The 16,589-nt window shown below is 35.9% G+C and overlaps 1 long non-coding RNA gene across 1 annotated transcript; it reads right to left on the reverse strand.

Annotated features, from left to right (window-relative positions):
* Positions 1-8,718: 8,718 nt before the first annotated feature.
* LOC149681277 (uncharacterized) lies at positions 8,719-15,798 on the reverse strand. Its single transcript, XR_016365555.1, has 2 exons — positions 14,885-15,798; positions 8,719-8,832 (listed from the first exon to the last, which is right to left on the reverse strand). It is a non-coding gene; the product is annotated as an uncharacterized LOC149681277 (long non-coding RNA).
* Between the last annotated feature and the right edge of the window lie 791 nt (positions 15,799-16,589).

Genomic DNA, 16,589 nt, shown 5'->3' on the forward strand with positions numbered 1-16,589 from the left:
ACCAAGATTCCCCACTATAGGTTATAAGAGCCGTTGGCTAGTTGGGGGTGGTCCCATAGGGGTAAAATTCGGAGATTGTATAGTGGGTCCGGTCGGCGTCAAAAATGGCGACGGATGTCTCGTCTCAACTGATAAAGGGGATAGCCCTCTCGCTTGGCCTTTTCTCATCTCTTCTAGGTTCTTATTAATTTTATCCCTTATCTTTCTTATAGCGTTGGAATAATGTTCCGATGTCGCTAATTCCAACCCCAATTCCACTAAATCTTCGGCCTCATCTTGCAAGGCATTATCTATTTCTTCTAATTTAGTTTCTTTAACTTTTAACTCACTAAGGTTGTCCAGGAGGCTGTCCTCATCGTACGTTGAATCCGTGAGGCTGTCCTCTATTCTTGAAAGCAATTTCGTAGTCGCTTGTTGACTGATCTTTCTTCTTAGCTTTATAGCATCCCATCTTGTAGGTTTTCCTCGTTTCTGTTGCGATTCTAAACTTGTCTGTTCCGCGTCCGCCATTTTCTCGTTCTAGTACTTTTTAGGGCGTTGTCCCGTTTCTGTGGTTCGGCCACTTCATTATCTAATTCCTAATCTAGTTCTCTTCTAACTTCTAATTCTTTTCTAATTTCCCGAGTTTCGGCACCAGTGTTATAGCTCAAGGGATGTCCCGCTTCATGGGAGAGTTAATTATAAAATAAACGTAGTCGACTTTGTCTATTCCATAAGTAAAACATTCTTTATTGACGAACGCGCGAATACCGTTTACAAGTTATACATTCAGTTCGGACGAGGATGTCCTCTCTCTTTCAGTTCGCGTGGGGCTCTCCCCAAAACCTCTTCTTTCTCGAGCGGGTAGCCGCTTTCCCCTTTCAGTCCCCTAACTTCTTTCAAAACCAGTTCTATTTTCTTTCTTTTTCTTTTTACTATTTTCAAATCCTTCGCGCGAAAGTCAGTTTCCACACATGTCTCTTATATTCTTATAGCTGAATAAAATTATTTACTTTGGCACGGCATGAATTTAGCAAAATAACCTTGGAGCAAACGTTAGAAAACAGATCAAAGCCTTCATAGTTTTCAAAACATTTACTCTTGGCAACCAATTCAATCGGTCCGACATTTCGGAGAGATTTTTCCATTTTGCGACATAATCAAAACTCCGTAGATATATAAATGTCTCGTGGTTTTCTCATCGACTTCGAATTTTATCATAGATCTCGAAATATATATATAATAACAGGATATTCTTTTCACTTCTGGATTTGTCTCCAATTCTCGACCTTGTAATTACTTCAAAGATTTCGAAATTTTTTGTTTGAAACATCACTCAATTTCACGAGAAAGGTGTTGGATTTCGTTCAAATAACGGACTACTCACATAAAAATCATTCAAATAGTATTGGAAGTTTTCAAGGTCTTGTCTATCGTTTCCTTGCTAAAATACATTTTTTTGAAGAACTAAGACATCTTCAGGTAAATGTGAAAATTTTAAAGATGAACAAGATTACTTTAGAGACGGAATCGTATACGCGGATCCCATAGTAGCAGTCCTCATAAAAGCGTTTAATAGTGGTTTCCCGAAAAAGCAGTTTACCCGTTACGGCAGTTCCCTATACAGGGGTTCTCGTAAACGCGGTGTACTGTTACAGCAATTACCCAAGGAGCAGTACAGTCCTGGAAAACATTTCCTGGACATTTTTATTTGGCTGACACTTTGTTTCTATTTGAGCTAGAGTAACAAAATAGTACTTCCTATATTTTCCAGATCTTAAAAACCTATATCCCTTTCCGCTCAATTTGCAAAAAAAAAACATTTTTATTTTCTTGTTGATAATAAAATTTTCGATGGTGTTAAAAGAAACATTTATTTATAACGCAGCTTCTACAATCGGAATTAAAAATTAATATTTTACTTTTATTTTTTTAACATAAAGACACTTGTTTTTTTAATGCTTAAGTCTATCAATGCATTTTTCTATATCGATAGTGATAATGCAATGGTACAATCACAAGTTAAATAGCAAGCTTCTTTCGGAGTATAGCCTTTCCTAACCCTAACCCTTACGGAACCAAAACCAAACCGAACCCTTAATCTTTAAGGAAATGGGTTATGGTAAAAACTTGTGAACTAAAACTTTGAAGTAAAAACTGTGCGCAAATGCGCCGTAAAAATTGTGCGGAATTGGGCTAAGATTCTCGAAAATTTTGTGGAAATGGTCATCCTCGGACACGGTGACACTGATAGGGCTTTAGCCCTACCAGAAATAGTAAAGACCGCCGAAATGACGTCCCGAAATAATAGCTCAAATAGGTCGACAAAGCTATCATTACACGCGTCATGTCACGCATAATCCAAAACGGTTTTAAAATTGTCCATCGGTTCAGAAAATCAAAATATATGACACAAAATATGACGTTCAAAGCATTGGGAAATAAGCCAAACTATTATCTCTTTTTATCCATATCAACTTAGCTCCGTAGTAAAACATAACGATCAGTAAAACATGATGTTCAAACCATAGCATAGTTTGAATCTGAAATTTCGAGAATTACGTTCAGTAATGGGGCGATTTTAAAGCTAATTGTCAGTAAGCTCGATTCCGAAAGGACGATTGGATACCAACTTAGGAGGAAATATTTTGGATGGCGCTTTGGAAAGCAGAGATGTTGAATTTGTGTACTGGATAGTGTTTAGGCAGTAAATTTGTGATTACTAAAGTTGGAGAATTTTAGCAATTAAAGGTTTTGAAAATATTCTATATAAAGCACGAAGGTTGCGTTTTGGTCGAATTCTTCTGTGGCTTTCCGGTAATAAATGTTTGCGGGGCTTTTGGCTGTCTTTTTGGTAGTTAATGTTTTGGTGGCGTATCGGCAGTTCTTGGTTGGGTTACTTTTCGTTAATAAATGTTCGGGTGTCTTTTCGTTAGTTAATATGTTTTGAGTGCTTACAGATTAAATATCCTGGCTGATTTCCACTTTGCATAATTGGTAATCTGTCTACCATATAAGTGTAGCAGTGAATCAGGAATGAAAATTCACCATGACATGCATTAGAGAATTCTGTATCAACAACCAATTCTTGAAGAACGATGCGAATGCCAATTCTCATAACTCTCTGAGGGTTATGTTTTGAATTATGACAATATTTAAATATAGTATTTCACTTATCTGACTATAATTCGCAAGTTCTCATTTCCCATATTTCAGCGTGAAACTAAAGTTTCTCTGGTGTGAACATATTGTTTTTTCTGTTCGTTAAGTTTACTACGGAGCTTAGTTAATATAGATAAAATAAAATAATCGTTCGGCTTATTTGCCAATGTTTTGAACGTCATAGTTTTTTCATAACTTTTTATTTTCTGAAACGATTTACAATTTGAAAATGGTTTTCGATTCTGCGTAACAAGATGCGTGTAATGAGAGCATTGTCGACCTATTTGAGGTAATATTTTGTGACGTCATTACCGGGGTATTTTCTATTTCCGTTATGGTAAGCGAAATCTTGTCCCTTTTAATTTTAGAATAATTTTGTGAAGTCATACTATTAAGGGAGCCCTATTTTGTTACTCTAGTTCTAATAGGAAAGAATGGAAGCCAAATGAAAATATACAAAAACTTGTACAAACGCGTTGTATAAAACGGTAGTCGTTTATGATGGTGTAGGTTGTGTTATTTTAACTCAAATAGTACTAGGTCAGGTGAGGTCAATTAAGTTAGGAAAAATTAGATTTTTATACCTAAGTTGTTAATGGTTTTGTTATTTAAACCTCAATAGTATTACGACAGGTTAGGTTTTGTCGAGGGGCTACTCACTTCCCAGAAAAATGTACACCAGATTTCATATTTCCAATTATTTCCGTTTTATTTCTATTATTTCCGTTTTATTTCTATTATTTTCGTATTTCTTTTATTTCCCGATATTTCGCCTAAATTTCCAATATTTTCACGATATTTCCTTTAAATTTCCAATATTTCTAATATTCCTTCGTATTTCCAATATTCCTTCGTATTTCTAATATTTCCACGTATTTCGAATATTTCCACGTATTTCGAATATTTCCACGTATTTCGAATATTTCCACGTATTTCTAATATTTCCACGTATTTCTAATATTTCCACGTATTTCTAATATTTCCACGTATTTCTAATATTTCCACGTATTTCTAATATTTCCACGTATTTTTAATATTTCCACGTATTTCTAATATTCCTTCGTATTTCTAATATTCCTTCGTATTTCTAATATTCCTTCGTATTTCTAATATTCCTTCGTATTTCTAATATTCCTTCGTATTTCTAATATTTCTTCGTATTTCTAATATTTCTTCGTATTTCTACTATTTCTTCGTATTTCTACTATTTCTTCGTATTTCTAATATTCCTTCTTATTCTTAAATTTCTAACTAATTCTATTATTTAATAGTATTTTTGATGTTTCTGACTAATTCTAATTATACTTTGCGTTATTTCTAATATGTCTAATTCTAATATTTCTTACTATATTTTAAAACATGATTTTCAATTTCTTTTTCCATTATTACTTGTGATTTAATCTTATTCTCGATTTGCGATTTATATATAGGCCCCTTAATACCAAAATATTCTCTAAGTATGCCTCTCTTTAATTTGTGGAACCTTTCCTCCTCTTTTGCAAGTCGATTGGGTCTCGGATTGGGTATCTAGACCGGGAAAGTATTTGAGGTTTCATCAGACGGAGGGTGTAGTAGACACCGAAGAGGTAGGCACGCCGACAAGTCCCTTATTCCCTCAAACGTTGTCGCCCCGTCGCTAAGCTTACAGGAGTGCGTCTCAGCTTCTTTCTATGACATTAATACCAAATTCTGGAGAACACCTATTTTCACAATGTAGACAATAAATTTAGCTTGAGCTGTCATATACTTGACAGTCCATCAAAATCTAAAATCATTGTGAACAATAGTTTTCCCGCGGGTTTTCCTTGAAATTAGATTGATTCCCTTGTCAATAAACATTTAAAAGGTTTCTGGACTGTAAGGAATAATTATAAACCATGTTTAAGAATTGATGACTTTTACTGGCCATATTTACATTTATGTCCAAGGTGCTAATTACATGGGCTCTTAACCGTACTTTTTACAAATTTGTTGCAAGATCTTCTTTTCTACAGTCAATTTTCCTCCAATTACAATAGGCCGTGACATAGTATAAGAATAATACTTAATATTATAAAATCCATGAGCATGCATTTCAACAGGCAGTAAACTACCATATTTATCCCACGAATACCAGCTACACAGTACACCGACCCCTTTCGCCTTTTTTAGTGGAGCTTTCGTTGGTGCTGATTGTAGTGTGTATTCCCGTGCCTTTCCTTTACCATCCAGATATGAGAAACTTAAAACTAAACCAATTAAAAAACCTTTCCGGTCTTCTGTTTTAAAAACAGTCCACTCTGATACATAAATTTCATCATTTTTTCGAATCCATGACTGCTCACCATCGCAAGGTAACAAAGAATCACTCTCCTCTGAAGTGGTTTTCGATGCGGATGTGGCTGGTTTTTGGGTAACTCTTTTCAGACGGTCACTACTTAGGTGATTATCTCCTGTGCTCAAAAGCCAACACAAAGATGATTTTCTGATGGTGATTTTTCGACCGCTACTCATCTTCAATGAAACAAATCGGCTTGTCTTCAATGGGTCTTCAGCGTTTCCTTCTAGAGCGTAGTCTTTTAGTCTAGACCCACCCGCGGTCAACATGACACTAAGATCTTCCTGTAGATCTAAACTTTCAGTTGTGGGTTTACCCTCGGTTTTAAGAGCTTCGATAGTTGAGACCGATTCTGTGTGTAGTTCAACACTAATTTCTTCACTTTCGGATTCGGAAGAATAATTATTGTTGGGGTCGTAGCTCGGATTGTTGTTTCTGAAAACTATCGGAGGAAGCTGACAGCTGAACTTATTGACAGAAGAGTTTTCAATTCCAAGGTCGGTTGCGTCTTTTAATGCGTCTTTTTGTGCCTTCAATATTATTGAATTGATTTCATTATATACTGGCAACATCGTTTTGTCGTTTGGTTTATTTGCATTGTCTGAGCCTGTAGACTTAGTGCGAGGGAACTGGCAATGGTACTTGCTATCAGATCGACTACATCGATTCACAATATCACTATGTGAAACTGGAGGCGTTTTACACGGTGCAAGATATCCAGTAGACTGAAGTTAACCACTGTAGAAAAGGTTGAAGTCATCGACCTTGTTGCCCGGAAAAAGCTTTCACAGGTTTGACTATTGAAAAGCCAGGGTAGAAATAATTCTTCGGAATTTTCTTTTTTTAGTTTTTCGATAACCGAAATAAGAGCGTGCGCGTTCAGTTCGAGGCAAACGTATGCATTATAAGTGATGAAATTTTCTTGTAGCGTATAGTGCGTGTGGTTCGTAAGCCAGGACCTCCATATGCGTAGGAAAAATACCACGTACCACATGTTGTATAGTCTTTCGGAAGCAGTCATATCTTTTCTTAAGAAGGAACTTAACGACTTTTCCATTAAAATCAGAAACTGAATAGTTCCTTCACTTCCGGGAACTTTCTTGAGTAAATCTATGACTTTTTGGTCACAAATCTTCTCAACAGATCTGAAGTTCATTTTATCAGCTGGGTCAATATCTGATTTTGTAAGACAGTGTTGATCCTTTGGAAATTCGTCGACTAACATATTCAAATGACTGGAAGAAACAATTTTTTGTCCAAATGCCATAAATCCAGTTTTCTTCACTAGTTTCGAACGTAATTTCGTCCCAATATGCACTATATCCTGGACGCACACCACAATAGGATTTGCATTTGCTTGATACCATTTTCTTTGGCAATCACGCGGCTTTTCCGATAGACCTACAATGATTCTCATAGCCTTTAAGAGTCTGCTGTCTCCATCAGATGATACGCCGATTACTTCTATATTATTCTGTTTCGCGCTTTCTAAAATAAACTTCCAGCGAGAAACTACTTGATCCGCTGTGAATTTATTGTCGGTTCCGTATATTGCCAGACAGAATGATGGCGAATGTTCAACGAGTGATTGTGCCATTACGATGTAGGCGAGGGATGCAACTGAATTGTTTAAAATGTGATCTTCAATTTCTTTGGCGGAGTTGGCAGGATATGACATAATTATTGGAAGTCCAGTTAGTTCATTTGTTGGAAGAACAAGACCTAATATCTGATTTGTCGAAGGATCGTATTGCACTTTTCCGGTGATTCTGGTAGCGTCTTCACTCAGCCAGATTTGTAGGGGAAGATCCTCCTCCATCAAAAATGATTTTAATTCGCCCATTCTAATTTGGCCCTCAGTAATATCCGGACCTTTTTCTTTAAGACATCTCAAAACTGTCGTTATCGAAGGTAGATGTATGTTTGCTTGTAGTGTTTCGTAGAGTAGCCGACCCCCAATTAAAAACAAATATGTTGAAAACAATTTGACCGATTCATCGTAACGTTTAGCGGGATTCGTTCTATTATGGTTTTCGCTCGCAGTTTTAATTAGTCCATGAAGGAAAGTGTCGATGTTTTCATTATTCGTGGTCATCGTACTTTCAGAATTTAACAAATTACTGCGGTTGATAAATTGTGTAAATCTTTCGTTTAAACTTTGGTTCTTTTTAATGAGCAATTGTACTTTATTTAAAATTGGGAAATACGATGGTATGAGGGTTTGATTTTCCAAATTGGGTTTAGACAGTTTTCGTCTATTTCTCTCCGATCTAGTGTATCTACTGTCTTTCCACTTGCTAATAAATTCTGGGGCAGAATATTTTATGACATGGTGTGCCCCTAACACATGCCATTCAGTTCTTCCCCCGATAGAGTTGAGGAATTGGAGCAAGACGGTGCTGAGGCATGGGTTTTATTTTCCCGAGCATTTTCCATAGAAATGGCTTGGGTTTCCTTGACTTCTAAATCTGTAATTGAGTCATGTTTTCGTTTTAATGAGGTCTGGCTGGTACTCGAAATATCGATTCCACCTTCCCGTGAAGGGAAATGATCTTGCGTCATATTTTCTCTCGCATTTGTAGACTTTCCTGCAGTATTTGGGGGAAAGTGCAACAATATGCTGTTTTGATTTTTAACCTTCGATTTTGTTAATGTACGTGGTACGTGATTCATCTGTAAATGTTTGGCAAAATTTGAACTCATCCACTTTATATTGCCTGACTTGTTGGTTGTGTAGCCCAATTTTACATTCACATCACATAGTTCGCACTTGACTTGACCTGATATTCCAGTGGAGGTTGAGGATACTTGGTTAGCCGCTAAGGCTGAGGAAGCTGATACTTCATTGAGTGAAACAGTAACAAACAAATCCGTCGGCAGTTTCTTAACTAATTCAGATAATATTTCATCTTTTACGTTAGTCATCCATTGGTTCATTACTTTTCTTATTTTAGTTTCCTCCTTACAAATAAAGGTATCTTGATATTCGGGTTTTTGAACTGATGACTTTCGGTTTTCGTTCTTGGTGAACTTGTTAAGATTTACAGAATGAGGTGCTCCTTGCTTATCAGAAAAAAGTTTAATTTTTGCAAAGTAGTCTACTGGTTTTCGCTCTAAAAACTCTTGAATTAATTTCAGAAGCTTTTTATGTCCACGTATTAATTTGAAATTAGATGGATTTTTAAAGTATGGCCCGTAGTAGGCTTTTTTATCATAGCTCTCTCCCAAAAAATCTTGGACTTCGTTCAGAGCGAAGTCTTCTATGGCCTGCAAATCTTCATCATTAGGTGAAGTAGGTTTTTCAAGTAATCGGGCAAATCTATGCCTGCTTCAGTTTCAATTATGTTCCAAATCTCATCGTTGGAGGAGTATTTCTAAAATTATGGGAAGAATATAAATATCAAGACGCTGGGTTCCATATCTCTATTCAACAATAGTTCATAATGTGGAAATAAAGAATGCGCTAGGAAATCTGTTTTCACGCTATAGGATAGGCAATTTCATATCCCCGGAGAGACCTTATTCGATATATACTCTGTTCCAGCTCCGGTCGTCAGCACGCACAAAGCTACGTTACATAGATATCTAGCTTTGAGCATGCTGACAACCGAAGCTGGAACAGAGTACATATTGAATAAGCTCCTGTCGGAGCTAGGGAGTTGACTATCCTATTGCAAGAAACCAAATTTCCTCATGCGCATTCATTATCCATGGAAAAACCGTGTCTATGTGTGAAATACAACTAAGCTAATCCTAAAATTTAACAACATTTCTTGATGTATGCCTTCAACTGCATGATTACAGAACAAGAAAACAAATGATCGCATCATTCTCTGTTCCTCAATTTTGAACGCGTTCATTGTGAAAGTGTTAAGATTTAATGTTCAACAGTTCTAATTTTTCTTTGTATTTGGAAAAATTGTAAGTTGAACACCAAATAAATTACACTTTTCCTCACTTAAACATATCAAGTAGCCAAAATTTTATTTTTGAACACTAAAATGTGTTCAAATCTTTAACACATATTTATCTGTGAAAAACGTGGATCGTCTGTACAGGCCTGAAGTGTGCAGGTTCCATATATTTCCCAAAAAACATTAGTACAGACTGTTAAAAAAGTCTTTGCGCGTTGCAGTTTTCGCACATATTTTACTATATTTCAAAAACTATTCAAGCTAGCGCTCTGGAATAAAGTGCGTTATAAAAGTTTTGCATTTCTCTTTCATATTTTACCCGTTTCACAGTTGTCCTTTGCATACTTACACCGGAAACCGGAAATCTCAAAATTATCAACTTTGAAAATATTGGATTCTCGTGGATATAAATGCGATTTTCGGATTCCTTGGGGTCGATTCATATTTGAAAAGTTTTCACCAAATTCAATTCGGATGAATAGGTCACGAGTAATCAGCTTTTATTCAAAATCTGGCAACTTCGATTTAAATGGCGATAATTCACAATCGAGTATCGAATCTTTGTCGTAATAATGCTTGTTAGATGTTATGGCACTTTATGCATATATATATGATTGGTCTTGTGGCGCGATACTTTGAAACAATTCAGACGATCGTTAAAGGGATGGTGAAGTGGAAAATTAAGTAATTTTTTATTGATTCTTACATAAGACCAATCTGCATAGTGAATTATCAGGAAATAACACCGAACGATTTTTATATGTCAATTAGTTTGAAATTTCCTGAATTATTTTAAATAAGGATCTCCGACCAATCGCGTAGAGCCCTGTCCTTTTATAAACAATTTTCTCGTGGCACGTTCCGCGTTGAATCAATTTATCGCGAGATTTGAAAATATTTGCGTGATGTGACAATTGTGGCGCGAGACATGGAGCGTGCCACGAGAATTTTGTGAACAAAAAGGCACGGCGTTACGCGATTGGTCGGAGGTCCTTATTTAAAATTATTCATAAAATCTTAGCCTAATTTGAATATTAAAATCAATGGGAGGTATTTCCTAAATTTTTCATTATGCAGACTGGTCTTATAAGAACCGATAAAAAATCACTATAATTTCCACTTCCCCCTCCCTTTAAGAGAAAACTCGCGTCTTTTGAAGAGGAGAAGCGGTTTGAAAATATTGTTATTTGGGCCATGATATCATAATATTTAGAACTCATATTAATTACGTCTAGGTCTTCAGCCCGACTCATTGAAGCCTAGTGAAAATCTCATTCATGAAGGTTGGCTACGCGATTGAGCTTCGCTAAACGGAGCCTGGGGTTGCCTATAGCCTCCCGCGGATAGAGCAAATGTCAGGCCATTGAAAGATTTTATTTTAGAAGTAGGAATAGGACAGAGTCATCTAGGCGCGCATCAAAGTCCCGGACCCCCTTCCTCGGGACGGTGGGATATGAAAGAAGAGGCGGCTCATAACGACAGAGGAAAAAAGGAATTACGTATTTTTGCCGCCCCAGTCAGTAACGTCATAAAAACCTAGTTTAAGTGAGCCAATCTGAAATTTTAAACTTTTTATTACGTGTTGGAAGGAGGGGCTCTATACTGGGCTATGAGTCGGACTGAATTAAACACTAACCGTTCTCTATTCCTACTTCTAAAATTAAATATATCTCTGGTGAGGCTTAATAATAAAGCCGACCGCAACCAAAGCATGGGAAAGGCGTATTTCAAAACTGACGTTCAAAGCTACCGATGGAAAAGCCTAAAAACTAAATGAAAAAATGAAAGCCGGTAACAATTATCACAACTAAAAATAACATCTAACAGCTAAACCGAGCCCGAACGGTAAAAACTTGAAGTTGCTCTCTGCGCTGCTGGTCTGCTACTCCTTTTGTTTATTTTCTATGGCAAAAACACTATTTTTGGGCATCGAGGGGTAGTGAAAAAAAACATCAATGCAGTTACTTGCTCGATCATTTATATAAATATATTACTTCGGGCGTGATAAATGCAGTTATGGAGTAATGGGGATATTAGGGAATTTTGTGTTTTAAGACTTTTATTATGAGGGAAAGAAGACATGCCTTTTTTGAAGAATTTTTCGAAAACTTTTATTATCTTTATTAATAATTAGTTAAAAGCTGACAAATATTAATAAAATTTGGAGGAAAATTTTCAAATAACAATACTTCCTACGAGTTTCAAATTACAAGACTTCCTTCGAGTTTTAAATTAAAGATAGTTCGTTTGCTTTATTGAACTATTTATTACAAACAAGACTGTCACTTTCAGTTTCAACTGTTGCTTAATATTTTACTTAACCTCCCCTTGCCCTTAAACACTTCTTTTATTTAATGAGAGACATAAACACTAAATAGGGCTCAAGTCGGGCGAAAGAGCGGCCCCGTGAAAAGCGTCACTTCCTTCGTTCGCCCGAAATCTTGCAACGAGTCGGGACGCATGGACTGGCCAATTGTCCTTCAGAGCCTGAAACCATACACTAAAACTATTTTTTATGTTAGATAAGAATAATTGTTAGCTTATTAATTATATTAATACCGGTCACGATTAGAGCTGGTTAATCTTACGCAGAAAAGAATACCAGCGAACCGGGCGCATCTGTTGAATATTACAATTCTTTACCTCCTAATTTCATTAGACTTTATGTCTGTCTTTAAGAATAAGACTAAGAATGTTTTTAAAGGGAGGGTGAAGTGACAAAATGTGTTTTTATCGATTCTTCTACTAATTATGAGACTATTCTGCATAGTGAAACATCCAGGAAATATCTCAGAATGATTTTAAAATTCAAATTCGGTTTAGATTTTATGGATAATTTAAAGTAATAACCTCCGACCGATCGCGTAACGCCCTGCCTTCCTGTTGACAAAATTCTCGTGGAACGCTCCATGCCCAATGGAATTTATCGCGAGATTTAATAAAGGTTTCTCACGATGTGACAATCGTGGTGCGTGATATAGAGCGGGCAACGGAAATTTTGTTAACAGGATAGCAGGGTGTTAAGCGATTGGTCAGACTTGCTTATTTCAAATTATCTATAAAATCTGAGAATAATTTGAATTTTAAAATCATTCGGAGACTTTATTTCCAGGAAGTTTCACTATGCAAAATGGACTTAAAATTAGAAGAAGAATCGATAAAAAAAATCACTTTATTTTCCTCTTCATCCTCCCTTTAAAGGCTAGGGGAGGTCCAATAAAAAATCAAGCTACAATTAAAACTGAAAGTGACTGCCTTGTTTGTAAAAAATAGTTCAATAAAGCACACGAACATTCTTCAATTTGAAACACGAAGGAAGTCTTATTATTTGAAAATTTTCGTCCACTTAATTTTATAGATATTTTTCAACTTTTAAAGAAATTAAAAGTTATTCGAAATAGCTTTAAACAGGCTTGTTTTCTTTCCATCACAATAAATTTTTTAAAACACAAAATTCCCTAATATCCCAATACCTCCATAAGATAGTGTTTTTGCCATAGAAAATAAACAAAAGGAGAATTTTCCTCCAAATTTTATTAATATTTGTCAGCTTTTAACTAATTATTAATAAAGATAATAAAAGTTTTCGAAAAATTCTTCAAAAAAGGCATGTCTTCTTTCCCTCATAATAAAAGTCTTAAAACACAAAATTCCCTAATATCCCCATTACTCCATAACTGCATTTATCACGCCCGAAGTAATATATATATATATAAATGATCGAGCAAGTAACTGCATTGATGTTTTTTTTCACTACCCCTCGATGCCCAAAAATAGTGTTTTTGCCATAGAAAATAAACAAAAGGAGTAGCAGACCAGCAGCGCAGAGAGCAACTTCAAGTTTTTACCGTTCGGGCTCGGTTTAGCTGTTAGATGTTATTTTTAGTTGTGATAATTGTTACCGGCTTTCATTTTTTCATTTAGTTTTTAGGCTTTTCCATCGGTAGCTTTGAACGTCAGTTTTGAAATACGCCTTTCCCATGCTTTGGTTGCGGTCGGCTTTATTATTAAGCCTCACCAGAGATATATTTAATTTTAGAAGTAGGAATAGAGAACGGTTAGTGTTTAATTCAGTCCGACTCATAGCCCAGTATACAGCTCCTACCTCCAACACGTAATTAGAAGTTTAAAATTTCAGATTGGCTCATTTAAACTAGGTTTTTATGACGTTACTGACTGGGACGGCGACAAATACGTAATTCCTTTTTTCCTCTGTCGTTATGAGCCGCCTCTTCTTTCATATCCCACCGTCCCGAGGAAGGGGGTCCGGGACTTTGATGCGCGCCTAGATGACTCTGTCCTATTCCTACTTCTAAAATAAAATCTTTCAATGGCCTGACATTTGCTCTATCCGCGGGAGGCTATAGGCAACCCCAGGCTCCGTTTAGCGAAGCTCAATCGCGTAGCCAACCTTCATGAATGAGATTTTCACTAGGCTTCAATGAGTCGGGCTGAAGACCTAGACGTAATTAATATGAGTTCTAAATATTATGATATCATGGCCCAAATAACAATATTTTCAAACCGCTTCTCCTCTTCAAAAGACGCGAGTTTTCTCTTAAAGGGAGGGGGAAGTGGAAATTATAGTGATTTTTTATCGGTTCTTATAAGACCAGTCTGCATAATGAAAAATTTAGGAAATACCTCCCATTGATTTTAATATTCAAATTAGGCTAAGATTTTATGAATAATTTTAAATAAGGACCTCCGACCAATCGCGTAACGCCGTGCCTTTTTGTTCACAAAATTCTCGTGGCACGCTCCATGTCTCGCGCCACAATTGTCACATCACGCAAATATTTTCAAATCTCGCGATAAATTGATTCAACGCGGAACGTGCCACGAGAAAATTGTTTATAAAAGGACAGGGCTCTACGCGATTGGTCGGAGATCCTTATTTAAAATAATTCAGGAAATTTCAAACTAATTGACATATAAAAATCGTTCGGTGTTATTTCCTGATAATTCACTATGCAGATTGGTCTTATGTAAGAATCAATAAAAAATTACTTAATTTTCCACTTCACCATCCCTTTAACGATCGTCTGAATTGTTTCAAAGTATCGCGCCACAAGACCAATCATATATATATGCATAAAGTGCCATAACATCTAACAAGCATTATTACGACAAAGATTCGATACTCGATTGTGAATTATCGCCATTTAAATCGAAGTTGCCAGATTTTGAATAAAAGCTGATTACTCGTGACCTATTCATCCGAATTGAATTTGGTGAAAACTTTTCAAATATGAATCGACCCCAAGGAATCCGAAAATCGCATTTATATCCACGAGAATCCAATATTTTCAAAGTTGATAATTTTGAGATTTCCGGTTTCCGGTGTAAGTATGCAAAGGACAACTGTGAAACGGGTAAAATATGAAAGAGAAATGCAAAACTTTTATAACGCACTTTATTCCAGAGCGCTAGCTTGAATAGTTTTTGAAATATAGTAAAATATGTGCGAAAACTGCAACGCGCAAAGACTTTTTTAACAGTCTGTACTTACAGTATATTTTTCTTTTTCCAATTTATCGTCCTGCATACCTTGACCATTAGAATCATCGTTAACTCTATCTCGATCCATTGAATTAAATCCCTTGTACGCGCTTAAACGAAGCCTAAAAAGGTGTACTAGCTTGACCCTTGTTCCTCAAAGCTGTCACTGCTATGCTTGCTAACAACCAAACAGCAGAAATCACGCCACAATTTTCCCGAAAATATCACGGTTTTAGTTCTTGTTTGAGTTTGCCTGTACCCTTACCGCCCTCTACTACTTCAGCGCGGTGCAGAGCTGCGCATAACCCAAGGTTCGTAAAGAGAAAAGCGCTATGTAGGTTGCCTCAATCCGAGTATTTCCCCTTCGATGTTATTTCATTGGCTGATGAAACGGCTCTCTGACTGACGTCATTTCAGTTATTTATAGAGATTTCCATTAGTTCGTATTATTTCCGAATATTTCTAATATTTCCACAGATTTCAGATATTTTTCACTATTTCCCAATATTTCCGATATTTGCCAATTTTTCCACAGATTTCAAATATTTCCCAATATTTCCGAAATTTCCCGATATTTACCAATATTTCTCAATATTTCCGAAATTTCCCAATATTTCCGATATTTCTCAATCTTTCCGATATTTCCCGATATTTCACAATATTTCCGATATTTCCGATATTTCTCAATATTTCCGAAATTTCCCGATATTTCTCAATATTTCCGAAATTTCCCGATATTTCTCAATATTTCCGAAATTTCCCGATATTTCTCAATATTTCCGAAATTTCCCGATATTTCTCAATATTTCCGAAATTTCCCGATATTTCTCAATATTTCCGAAATTTCCCGATATTTCGCAATATTTCCGAAATTTCCCAATATTTCGCAATATTTCCGAAATTTCCCGATATTTCTCGATATTTCTCAATATTTCCGAAATTTCCCAATATTTCGCAATATTTCCGAAATTTCCCGATATTTCTCGATATTTCTCAATATTTCTCGATATTTCTCAATATTTCCGAATTTTCTCGACATTTCTCAATATTTCCGAAATTTCTCAATATTACGAAATTTCTCGAAATATTGAAATATATTTCTAAGGCTTGTACACCATATTTCGTAAGTGGCTATCCCCTCGGGAATATTGTAGGGAGTTTTGAGGAAAATCGGCGGTAGTTTTGAGGCATGTTGGAGGGAGTTTTATGACATATGGGAGTGAGTTTTGAGGAATATCATATATCTGAGGGAGTTTTGAGGCATATCGGTGAAAGTTTTGAGGTACATCGGGGGTAGTTCTAAGGAATATTAGAGGACGTTCTGTAGAATAGAAATAGGTAGTTCTATAGATAATTAAAGGACGTTCTATAGAATATTAGAGGGAGAGTTAAGGAAACTTGGAGGGAGTTCTGAGAAAAATCAAGGGAGTTCAAAGGAATATCGTAGAGAGTTTTATAGAATATCGGATGAATTTCTAAAGAATATTAGATATCGTTTTGAGAAAAATAGGATGGAGTTCTAAAGAATATTAGGAGGAGTTCTATCGAATTTTATATGGAGTTCTAAAGAATATTATATGGAGTTCTATCGAATTTTATATGGAGTTCTATCGAATTTTATATGGAGTTCTATCGAATTTTATATGGAGTTCTAAAGAATATTAGAAGGAATTCTAAAGAATATTACAGGGAGTTCTAAGGAATAGTAAAGGGAG

This window comes from Phalangium opilio, unplaced genomic scaffold (genome assembly GCF_054372755.1).
Source record: "Phalangium opilio isolate 3A_F unplaced genomic scaffold, DU_Popi_V2 ptg000039l_1, whole genome shotgun sequence".
Lineage (NCBI taxonomy): Eukaryota > Metazoa > Arthropoda > Arachnida > Opiliones > Phalangiidae > Phalangium > Phalangium opilio.